We start from the raw sequence: 12,868 nt of genomic DNA, 5'->3' as shown, positions 1-12,868 counted from the left end.
TTCCTTGTCATGGGCTGTTGCACTTGCATGTGGAGTTTTTTTTTATTTTTTTATTTTTTTTTATACAGATAAAAGCAGTTGTGCATCACTTGAGTAATCCCATTCCTTGTTTTACATCCCAGAATAACCCATCCTACTCCTTACTTGGGGAAATATTGGTAGTCTGTGGGCTGTTTGTGTATCATGCACTATTGTCTTATCGTATGGTGTGAGCGATCCATTAAAGGTATAGACCAGGTATATGGAGGTGGGAAGGGAATTATGAACTGTTCGAATCCTGAGGATAGATGCATTGGTTATACCTGGGGCAATTCTGTGCAATGCACAATTTACACAAGTTTTAAAATTTTTGCAGACTTCGCATGTACAGGTCATATGAGACTGGAAGGAGGCTGCTGTTCCTTGTAGTAGCAGCAAAAGTAGGGCAGTTTGTTTTGAGTTCAGGGAAAGTAGTGAAGCAGTGCACTTGTGGATCTAGCAGGAGGCTGTAGCCGTGAACCCACAGGAGCAGGAAAAGCAACATAGCGGAGGATTCAGCTTTGATCTGGAAGAACAAGGCAGCCTTGATCAATGCAGGTTTTGAGCCTGGAAGCGAGGAGGAACCGAGTTTAATGAGAGAAGGGGGAGCAGGGTGGAACCAGGGCTAGCAGAGGGAGAGAGCATGAGCCAGTAATGGGGTTGAGCTAGAGAGAGAGAGAGAATGTATTATTAATGCAGAGTAGAACAAAGGGAAAGATCCGGCATGGGGCAATGACGTTGAAACTGGGGGAGGAAGAGCTGAAAGGATGGGGATTTGATTCTGCAGAGGGGAGAGAACAAGGAGAATGAGAGTTGTGAGGAGGGGTGGAAAGAGGGATAATCAAGTTTGAGTGGGGCCGGAAATGAGCTGTAGGGTTAAAGCTAAAGGGTAGATGGTTGGGATACCTGAGTATGGGGCTGTGGTGGGGGAGATTCTATCCTAGAATCTTTTTTTTTTTTTTCTTCACAGAAAAACTTTACCATTTTTCATTTTAAGTATCACTTGAATGTAGTGATGATATTTACTTGAATTTTTGTTGGAAAGTTATATAAAAAAATACATCCAATAGTTTTCATACTTATAGCACTACATAAGTGCCAGTACTTGATGTGATATCCTAAGTTTTAACATAATACCCCAACTCCCCCCCTACCCCCACCTCCTTCTAGTTGGTTGACATGTTCATTCTGTAATAAATGCAAGACTTGCTCATATGTCCAGCTTATCTGCTCATTAGCATGCACTAAACTTTACTAAAAGAGCCCCTTAGTTTTTAAAGTGGGAAGCTCGTACTGGTTTGGAATTATCATTTCTGTAGATCTTGGGTGGGCAACCTTTATACACATACAAATGCACCAGATAATGAACTGCCAACAGCACGCAATGTGATGACTGAATGAACATAGCAGAATGGTCGGTTTCCACATGGCTCTTTTATTACTTGTTTAATGAGATCTCTAATGCTGTGCTGAAAAAAAAGTGTGAAATACTGTATTTAAAAATTGGCAAAAGTCAGGTTAATGATTATTCTTGCAGGCCACTGGCTATGTATATTTCCCTTGCACTTGTGGGCTGCAGGTTCCCCTACCCTTGGTGTAGTTTACAACAAAAAAAGAGATCACAGCTATAATCGAAAGGAAGTCTAATAAACCCAAAATGATTTTCCAGATTGTCAATAAGCTTTTTGGGAAAGGGCCACTTGGACCCACCTCCCATCAAGTCACTCTATCACCTGACTCACTAGTTGACCTTGAGCAAAAAAAATCAGCAATCTAAAATCCACTCTCCCATGTACCAATGGTATAGAAAATATCCCACTCTACTATCTAACTTAGCTAAGTTCTCCACAATGGGCACAGACTCAAGCCCTCTATTTTCCCAATAGATCCTACACCATCCATATAAGGAATTCTCTGATTTGATGTTAGAATGGATTTCTTTGCTAATTAATGCATCCTTAGATCAAGAGGGGGTTCCTGACTTGCTAAAAATGGCTGTGGTAACACCAGTGCTGAAAAAGAAAAGCCCAAGTTTGGAGCTGTGCAAGAACTCCAATTTACCAAGGAAGGCTAACCTGTTAGAGAACGAGGTAGCTCAACTTAACCAATATCTAGAAAATAATTTATATGCCCTAGGTCTTGCAGGCTTTTGGAAAGGAGCAAGTACTGAATTGCTACTAAAACTATACCATATTTTTAAGCATTTAACGCATATGTGTATATAGGACCAAATTCTATAAATAGTGCTGAAAGAAAACACGCTAAGTGCTGTTTTATAAGAGGTGCTGAAGTTAGGTGCCTTTTCTAGATACTGCTTGGTGCTGGGATTGGCGCCTAACTTCAAATGTGAGGATTTGCACCAAGTAAATTCTAGTGCAAGTCCTTGTGCTTAAATTAAGTGCAGATCCCCCTTGTTCTGTAACACCCATAAATTATAGGAATGCCCTTGATCCTCCCATAACTGTACCCCTTTTTTGGAGTTACACACGGATCCTAGTGGTCATTAGCACTCATCACTAATTGGCTTTAATTAAATTGCGGGTACAAATTGGGTGCACACATGCAATTTTAAGTGCCAGTTATAGAATTTGGGGGTAATGAGTATAGATTTTCATGTAAAATAAGTGGAATTGCTGCCGTGTTGTCTGTAAATCAAATTAAGGACCTTCTAGATGGTGGTACACAGAACTTTATCAGTTACTTTTTCCTGCAAAATTTCTACCAGTTTTGAAGGAAGGGTTCTATTGAGGACGGGAATCACTGTCATTGGGTAGAACAAGAATCTAGGTATACTGACAATGACAGTGGAGCGCGGTAGGTATTCTGAGAGAATCAAGAACCAAACTCATCTAACGTGCACTGTGCAGTTGTTCAATTATGGAAGTTTGGCTGATAGCAAAAACCCTCTCCCTAATCCTTCTAATGTACTTTTCTGAGAACCACTTTCACTACCTAATTTACCCATTTTCTACATAGTATTTGCCTAAATGTTGTTAGGTCTGCTGAGTGCTAAGGTTATGTGCTGCACCATAATGAGGAAAACTTGGCTTTGATTGATGTGCAAGAAGTGTCTTGCTGAATGGTCATCCTACTTCTTCCTCATCTGGGTTTATAGTGTGGCATATGGATCATTTAACATAGACTCCCTGTCTATACGCTAAGGGACCTTTTTTAAACAGTGGTAAAAGTGGCCTTAGTGTGGCCTTAACTCAGGTCATTCCTGCATGTTAATGCCATTTTTACTGCTGGATTTATAAAATGATGGCCACATCTCTATTCTATCCTCATCCTTCTCGATCTATTAGCCTTTGTCCTTTGATAACGCTGTCCTCACTTGGATTTCAGGGCTCTGTTCTTTCCTGGTTTTCTTATCTCTTCCAGCGTACCTTTACTGTATACTCTAGTGGATCCTCCTCTGCTTCTATCCTACTGTCAGTTGGTGTACCTCAGGAATCTGTCTTGGGACCTCTTCTTTTCTCCATCTATACTTCTTCCCTTGGTGGTCTGACCTCATCCCATGGCTTTCAGTATCATCTTTACGCTGATGACTCCCATATCTACCTCTCCACACCAGAAATCTCAGCCGAAATCCAGGCCAAAGTATCAGCTATGCCTGTCTGACATTGCTGCCTGGCTCTCTCAGCGCCATCTGAAACTAAACATGACCAAGACTGAGCTTCTTATCTTTTCCCCCTAAACCAACCTCTCCTCTATTTCTGTGGATAACACTCTCATCCTTCCTGTCTCATCAGCTCGTAACCTTGGGGTCATCTTCGACTCCTCCCTCTCTTCTGCACATATTCTGCTAAAACCTCATTCTTTATAATATCAGCAAAATTCACCCTTTCTGAGCACACTACCAGAACCCTCATCCACACTCATTGCAACTTGCTTCTCACGGTCTCCCACTTAGCCATCTCTCTCCTCTTCAATCTGTTCAAAATTCTGCTGCACAACTAATATTCCGCCAGTGTTGTTAAGCTCCTATTAGCCCTTTCCTCAAGTCACTTCACCGGATTCTTATCCGTTTCCGCATACAGGTCAAACTCCTGTTATTGACCTATAAGTGTATTCACTCTGCAGCTCCTCAGTGCCTCTCCACTTTCATCTCTCCCTAAATTCCTCCCAGGGAACTCCATTCACTGGGTAAATCTCTCTTATCTGCACCCTTCCTGCCTGGAATAGACTTCCTGAGCCGGTACATCAAGCTCCATATCTGCCGTCTTCAAATCTAAGCTAAAAGCCCACCTTTTTGATGCTGCTTTTAACTCCTAACCCTTATTCACGTGTTCAGAACCCTTATTTTATTATCCTCACTTTAATATTCCCTTATCTCTTGTTTGTCCTAATTAGATTGTAAGCTCTGTCGAGCAGGGACTGTCTCTTCATGCTCACGTGTACAGTGCTGTGTACGTCTAGTAGCGCTATAGAAATAAGTATAGTAGTAATAAAATAATCACAGTGTGTGACCCCCTACTGCCCCCTATTTTGCAGGTGGAAGGGATTCGTAGCTAAACCTGCTCTTAAGTGGTTAATGCACAGTAAGTAGCTATGCTAACCGATAAGCATAGAACATACCCACTCTCCATCCCAACATGCCCCCTTTGTGCTAAAAAATGAAAAATATTTTTTAGTGTGTGGGTAGTGGGCACACATGGCAAAACTACTGCAGGATGCTTCAGTGGGCCCTGCGGCATGCCTGCTTTCACTTTGCAAAAGTGCCCAGAATTGAGCTAACAGTGTGACAATTCAGCAAGGACAGACGATTCCAGTACTGGAATCAAAGGCAGGTTTTCCTCATTATGGTGTGGGGAAGTATATAACCCTAGCACTTAGCAGCCCTAATGATGTTTATAAAGAAAAAAAAAAAACTACTCGGGACATGGGTAAATTTATGTAGTATAAGTAGCTTATTTATTGTGCACAGTGGGAGCCCTGTTCTTCTGCCACTGCCTGAGGACTGCTGAGTGAGCCATATCCACCCTACAAGCCCAAATGAGGAAGAAGAAACTTAGGCAAAAACAAGTTTGCTACTTCTAGACCTGTAAAACTAATTTCTGGTTATATTTTATTCTAAGTAAACAATGTCAGAAAGAAATTATACCTAAATTTGGTTGAAAATGTCTTGTCCATTATAGGGATTCTGAACCCAGTCCTCCAAGACACTAAGCCAATCAGGTTTTCAAGCTATCCACAATGAATATGTATCAGTGTGCATGCAAATTATCTCCATTGTATGCTTGAAACCAACATTCAGCTAGGTAGTGAACATATAATTTCAAACATGTAACCTAGGTGTCTTCAAATGTATGCCTATATTTAGATACACCAGGCAGGGGTTCTCAATCCAGTCCTCACACCTAGCCAGATTTTCAGGATACCCACAATGAATCTGTATGAGAGATTTGCATGCCCCACTGCCATTGTATGCAAATTTATCTCCTACATATTGTGGGTATCCTGAAACTGGCTAGGTGTGTCCTGAGTACTGGGTTGAGAACCCCTGCTTAAGTGATGTTTGCATAGCCTGCTTAGCTAGCAGTCTTATGTTTTCAACACCGGCTCTAGCAATAATTTTTTTCTACCTAGACTCCTGTCCAATGAAACCCCACTCCGCAGGCCATTTCCAGATACTGAGTGGCACTTACTCATCTGTTCAATGCTCATGTTGATGAGCCTACAGTCTGCTCACCACTTTGACCATGTCATTCCCCATCTCTGTTCTGAACATTGGCTCCCAGTCCCTACCTGTATGAAATTCAAGCTTATGTCTCGTTTTCAAGTCTTGCCTTCCTTCCACCCCAGCCTACCTTACTTACTCATTCCCGATGCCCCCTCTCACTCTTCTGCCTTCAACCTTCTTACAGTTCCCTCCCCTTTTTATCTATTTCCAGTTTCAGCTACCTAGGCTTATCCCTGTGGAATTCCCTGCCATCTCACATCTGCATAGATTCCTTTTACCTAAAGTTTAAAACACCTCATTATTGAATCTTTTGGCTCATCTTCATCATGGCTTTGTCTCCCCTCCCCACCTGACTATTTTTTTAAAATTGTAAACCACACAGTTGCTTCTATGGATCACTTGCGGTATATCAAGTTCTGGAACTACATAAATAAAATAATCATTCCCATTATAAATGTAATGTCCTAATCCCACATTTGTCTTGTCTTGAATAGATTGTACGTTCTGTCAAGGCAGCCCTTTGCTTAGCTAGGGGCACTGGCCCTGATTATTAGCTGGCACCCACATAATTTCCAGAATGGCAGTTGACCTGGATAGTCTGTACTGGATCCTGGACATGGCTCTGGCACAGAATATGTGGATTAGATTCAGCCTGCAGTGCTAAATGGCTTTAAAACCCCCAGACTGCCACGAGGTGAATACTGGGCATACAGTGTGTTGTGTACACACATAAATTAATATGCATATACTTGCATAGGCCACATGCTTTTCCATTATGCTGGCTCTTAATAATTCTGATGTTGCTTTCATTTTCTTTGTTTTGTTGAATCTGTTTATTGAAAACTAATATAGCATACAACAGGGAACTACAGAATCCTATGATGACAAATACTGAGTTCTCCCTCGGCATGCTTTCTAAATCTATATATATAAAAGGCACTTTGAAGCCTCAAGCTGGAAACTTGGGGCGCCCGAGATATCCGGTTTGGCCTGCAGGCTCCAGTCACTGTAGCTCCGCCCTCGCGTCAAAATGCGATGACATTGAGGGCGGGGCGGCCCTCGCAACCACGTCACTGAGGGACGAAGAGGAGAGGTGTGCAACTCGGAACGGAGGCACGGAGGGGGTGTCTGCAACTTGGGAGGGGGGGGGGGGGATTGCCCTGCTAGCGCCCGTTTCATTTTTGCCAGAAACGGGCATTTCTTACTAGTCTTTTAATAACTGCCTATATCTTCCATATATATAAAAGGCACTTTGAGGCGGGGCGGCCCTCGCAACCACGTCACTGAGGGACGAAGAGGAGAGGTGTGCAACTCGGAACGGAGGGGGTGTCTGCAACTTGGGAGGGAGGACGGGGGGGGGGGGGGGATTGCCCTGCTAGCGCCCGTTTCATTTTTGCCAGAAACGGGCATTTCTTACTAGTCTTTTAATAACTGCCTATATCTTCCATATATATAAAGGCACTTTGAGGCGGGGCGGCCCTCGCAACCACGTCACTGAGGGACGAAGAGGAGAGGTGTGCAACTCGGAACGGAGGCACGGAGGGGGTGTCTGCAACTCGGGAGGGAGGACGGGGGGATTGCCCTGCTAGCGCCCGTTTCATTTTTGCCAGAAACGGGCATTTCTTACTAGTTTGTTCATATTTTAAACTCTCCCTCCCCCTTTTCGTAACCCAGGGATTTGGACTCTTGTAGTCCCACAGATTATACCTAACAAGGACCTTTCATTCCCCCCTCTACTAATCCCATCCTTGTTACCCACCCTCTCTCCCCTTCATTTTTTCTAAATTCTACTATGAAATCTAGTGATTGAACTCTTTCATAATGGTTGCTAGTGACTGAACCGTTTAATTTACTACTGATTGCTATGTCTATATTTTCATTGTTGTGGAGAATCACGGCAATAGATATCTCTTGCCCTAGGGCGAATCCACAGACCTGTGTTAGGGCCCTGAGCTGGCGTTTAGTGTACAGCTTCCTAGTAAGAGTTAATACTGAAATTTTGCTCCCGGATACAGTAACCAAATAATATGCTAATCAGTCTGCAAAAAAAAAAAAGTGCTAACATGAGAGCGTACTGGGTACATGCATACACAGGTCTACGTTAGTGGCAACTATGTTGTAAATAAGAGCAATAGTATTGATAAAACTCAATAGGTACCAAGCTAAGCCTCACAGTTAGCCACCTCTGACAGAAAAAGAGAGAGACTAAAACTCCCACGTGTACAATGAATTATGGGGGTAATAAAAAAGGATTTACACCACAATGCAGACATCTCTTGTATACATAATCAAGTGAGCCTTACAAGCAGAAGTGCATCTCCTAGTCCCTGAAATGATGATCACTTTTGGGAATGGCACTCCTTGGTGAGTCCAAGATGAAGCTCAGCACTCCTGCTTGTGAAGCTGTGATTTATGGATTTCCCCCCCCCCCCCCCCCCCAGGAGTAGCCTAGTGGTTAGTGCAGTGGATTTTGATCCTGGGGAACTGAGTTCGATTCCCACTGCAGCTCCTTGTGACTGTGGCCAAGTCACTTAACCCTCCATTGCAACTGGTACAAAATAAGTACCTGAATATATGCAAACTGCTTTGAATGTAGTTGCAAAAACCTCAGAAAGGTGGTATATCAAGTCCCATTTCCCTTTCTAGTTTTAATGAGATGCTTTTGGTCATGTACCACACTAGAAGGTCCTGTAGCCCTGTGAATCCTTACCTGATCCTTCCTATATATATTTGCATACAGAGCAGCACCTAGAGTTGAGTACATACACATTTGTGCATAAAATGCTTGTGATATCAATACTTAGGTGCAGAATAGAATTGCAGCACATGTGCATATGTCAGTATAAAGTTTTGGGTACACAGCCCCTTGTCTCCCCACAGTCTGGAACTTAAGCTCTTTGAACCAGTTTTTTAAAAAGTTGCAGATCATTTTCCTTGCAGTAAAGGGAACTAACAGGCCTGAAATCCTCACTAACACTACCTCAAAATTTCCGAGCCCTGATGTTAAAAACCAAGCGTTGTGCTCAGCATTTTGCCTTTTTGTGCACTTGTCTGTATCTGTGTTAAATAGCTAAAAGCCTCGTTAGCATAGATTTAAATGTGGTGTGTACAGGGTTGGTTTGTGCACATAACGTCTTTTTGCATATGGTGCCCACTAACTGTGCTAAAGCTGAGCTAAGCAATGTACAAAATCCTAGCGAACTTTTCTGCATTGCCCCCTCCCTCCCCCGGTCTAAATAAAATGCTTTCACAGAAAGCTTGTTAAAGTGACACATAATGGTTAGATATAGTATCACGTTTCATATATATTGTATTATTATTTCTAAACCAAGAGAATGATTTGGAACTGCTCCATTCAAATCATGCCACCCCTTTCTCCTCCAGGTTACACAGCATAGGCAACACAGATGCACAGGCAGAGGGATTGGAAAGAATTCCATGAGCTATGCTTTGTGCAGGCTTTTTCAAACCCACTGGAATGCTATCTGGCTGGAGGCAATTTAATGAAACAGAACTGAAATAAGTATGAGGATAAAAAATACATCAAGTTCTCAAGTGCAGCCTCACAAGAGCCCTGCAAAAAGATAATGATGCATCCTCTTTCTTCTAGTATAAATAATCATTCCCATAAATGTAAGATCCTAATCCCATATTTGTCTTGTTTGTCTTAAATAGATTGTAAGTTCGGTCAAGGCGGTCCTTTGTCTGCTTAGCTAGGGGCACTGGCCCTGATTATTAGCTGGCACCCACATAATTTCCAGAATGGCAGTTGACCTGGATAGTCTGTGCTGGATCCTGGACATGGCTCTGGCACAGAATATGTGGATTAGATTCAGCCTGCAGTGCTAAACGGCTTTAAAACCCACTGACTGCCACAAGGTGAATACTGGGCATACACTGTGTGTATACACACATAAATTAATACGCATGTACTTGCATAGACCATGTATGCTTTTCCATTATGCTGGCTCTTAATAATTCTGATGTTGCTTTTGTTTTTGTTTTGTTGAATCTGTTTATTGAAAACCAATATAGGGAACTACAGAACCCTATGATGACAAATACTGGCACAATAAAGAGTTCTCACTCAGCATACTGTCTAAATTTGTTCACATTTTTAACTCTCCCTCCCCCTTTTCGTAACCCGGGGGACCTGCAGAAAGATAATGATGCATCCTCTTTCTCTCCTAGTATGGAAATAAAGGTTAAGCAAGTTGTTTGAGCTCTTTTAGAACTCAGAAGTGTATATGCAGCCAATGTAACACCAATAGAAAGGGCTCCCACAGTGATCCAGAAAACTATACACTGGTGAGCCTGGGCAAAATAGTAGAAACTATTTAAAAAAAACAAACTTACTGACCTTCTAGATAGACACAGCGTAACAGGAATGAGTCAACATGACTTTAACGGAGGTAAAATCTTGCTTTGCCAATTTATTAAAGTGTTTTGAAGGTTTAAACAAAATGAATAAGGATGAGTCAGCTCATCTAGGGCATTTGACAAAGTCCTTCATGAGAAATTTTAAAAAGTCATGGACTAGAAGTCAGTGTCTTTTTGTGAATTGGAAACTGGCTAAAATACAGGAAATGGACAGTAGAACTAAATAGTTTTCCACTTGGCAAAAGGGTCAACAGTGGATTGTCAATAGGGTTCATATTGAAACCTGTATTCAACATATTCATAAATGATCTGGTGAAAGGAGCACCATGTGAAGTGATCGGATCTGCAGATGAAGAATGTTAAAAGAGGATTGTGATGAATTGCAGAAGAATCCGGGGACTAGGAAACTAGGCCTCTAAATGACAGATGAAATTTAATGTTGACAAGTGTTTAGTGATGCACATAGGGAAAATAATCCCAACTAAATGTTGGGTGCTGAGATAGGAGTCAATGATAAATGTTATGAGTTTGATTTTATGTAAATGTGATAGAAACCACTTTGACTTTACTGCAGAAAATTTATTATGTCACATTTTTAATAAATACAAATAGAAAAGGTGTTATAGTAATTGTGGACAATAGATTGCAATTTTCAGCCCAGAGGACTGTGTCTGTCAAAAAAAGTGTTAGGGAAAATAAAAAAGAATAGAAGAAAAACTAGAGAATATCATTATGCCTCTGTATAGGTCCCTGATGCAGTTCAGGCCGCCTCATCTCAAAAAGGATACAGCAGAACTAGAAAAGGTTCAGAGAAGAGCTGCAAAAAAAGATAGTGGGAATGGAGCACCCCATTACGCATATTGGCTAAACAGGTTGAGCTCTTCACTTAGAAAAGAGAGACAGAGGATAGGCGCTTATAAAATTATTAAGTGGGATTAAAATGGCTTTTAACCTTTCAAACAATAATTCAAGAAGACACTCCATGAAACTGACAACCAGCAGATTGAAAACAAATCATAGAAGATATTTTTGCAGGCAGCGCATAACTAAGCCGTCAGAGGATACAGTCAATGTCACCAAAATCCAGTACCACTTTCCAGGAGAAAAAGAAAACCAACGGTAAGGGTGGAATCGGGCATCGCCACACGCTGCCCAGTTACCATCGGGTTAGCGCTGTAGTGCTTATCGCCACCTCAATGGGTGGCGGTAAGGGCTTCCCACTGCATGGCCATGCGGTGAGAGTTATCTCACCGCATGGCCACTTATTTTTTCAGGTTTTACTGGCTGTGGGGACAAGTTCCTGCAGGAAAAGTTGAACCACTTGGACTACTGTAATGCTCTTTATGTCAGTTTTCCTAAGTATACCCTGTGGAGATTGCAACAAATTCAGAATATGGCTGCCTGTTTGATTATTTTTCAGAAATTGTGGAATCATATTACCCCATTGCTTTACACTTTACATTGGTTGTCGATTGAGTTTGGGGTTTTTTAATTATGGTGTTTGATTTTCCGGGTGCTTCAGGATATGGAGCAAATGTATTTGGAGGCCCTTTTGTTGCCTTATCAAACTCATTGTACAAATCTAGTGCCTCTAATAATTTGACACTGCCTTCTGCTAGGGAGTTTTGTTTAGTAAGGTTCCGGGGCTCTGATTTTTGGGAGCTGTGCTGAGATTTTGGAATATGCTTCCTAAGGATCATAAGCCACGTGGAGGCATATTTTCAAAGCATTTAAAAGTTACATAGAGGGGCATTTTTGATATGTCTAAATCTGAATTTGGACGTTTTACGCAAAACGTCCAAATTCTGAACAGGAAAGAAGGTCATTTTTGAAAAAGAGAAATGTCTATCTTTTTTTTTTTCAAAAATACTTTGGACTTTTTTTTTTTAGTCTATTTTCGAGAAAAAATAACCCATCCAAGTGCAAAACGCACAAAATCAAGCCATTGGGATGTAGGAGGAACCAGCATTTTTAGTACACTGGTCCCCCTGACATCCCAGGACAGCAATAAGGCACCCTAGGGGGCACTGCAGTGGACTTCATAAACTGCTCCCAGGTACACATCTGACCATTGCTCCCTTATCTTGTGTGCTGAGCCCCCCAACACCCGGTTCCCCCAACTGTACACCACTACCATATCCCTTATGGGTGAAGGGGGCACCTATATGTGGGTACAGTGGGTTTCTGGTGAGTTTTGTAGGGCTCACAGTTTCCTCCACAAGTGTAACAGGTAGGGGGAGGTAGGAGCCTGGGTCCACCTGTCTGCAGTGCACTGCACCCAACACTAAACTACTCCAGGGACCTGCATGCTGTTCTAATGGACCTGAGTATAACATCTGAGGCTGGCATAGAGGTTGGTAAGTAATGTTAGTGACCACTGGGAGAATAAGGGGAGGTCATTCCTGATTCCCTCCAGTGGTCATCTGGTTATTTAGGGCACCTTTTTGTGCCTTATTCATAATAAAAACAGGTCTACCTCAAAACGTCTAAGTTTTAGTCCTGGACGGTTTTGTTTTGTTCCATTATCGCTGAAAAATGTCTATGTCTTAGGAATGCACAAGTCCCGCCTTGAACACATCCCTGGCATGCCCCCTTGAGATTTAGGCTCACTTCTGACGGACTTCAGAGAAAAACATCCAAAAGTAGACATGTCACTTTTTGGACATTTTTCTCTTTTGAAAATGAGCCTGATAGTAACCTATGGAACTTTGTAAATCTAAATGCTTTGAAAATGAGCCCCTTAATGACTATACAGTGTTAAGGAAACAATTGAAGACTTGATCTTTG

This window comes from Microcaecilia unicolor, chromosome 13, assembly GCF_901765095.1.
Source record: "Microcaecilia unicolor chromosome 13, aMicUni1.1, whole genome shotgun sequence".
NCBI lineage: Eukaryota > Metazoa > Chordata > Amphibia > Gymnophiona > Siphonopidae > Microcaecilia > Microcaecilia unicolor.
The sequence above is the reverse complement of the archived record's forward strand: the minus strand, read 5'-3'. Positions refer to the sequence as shown.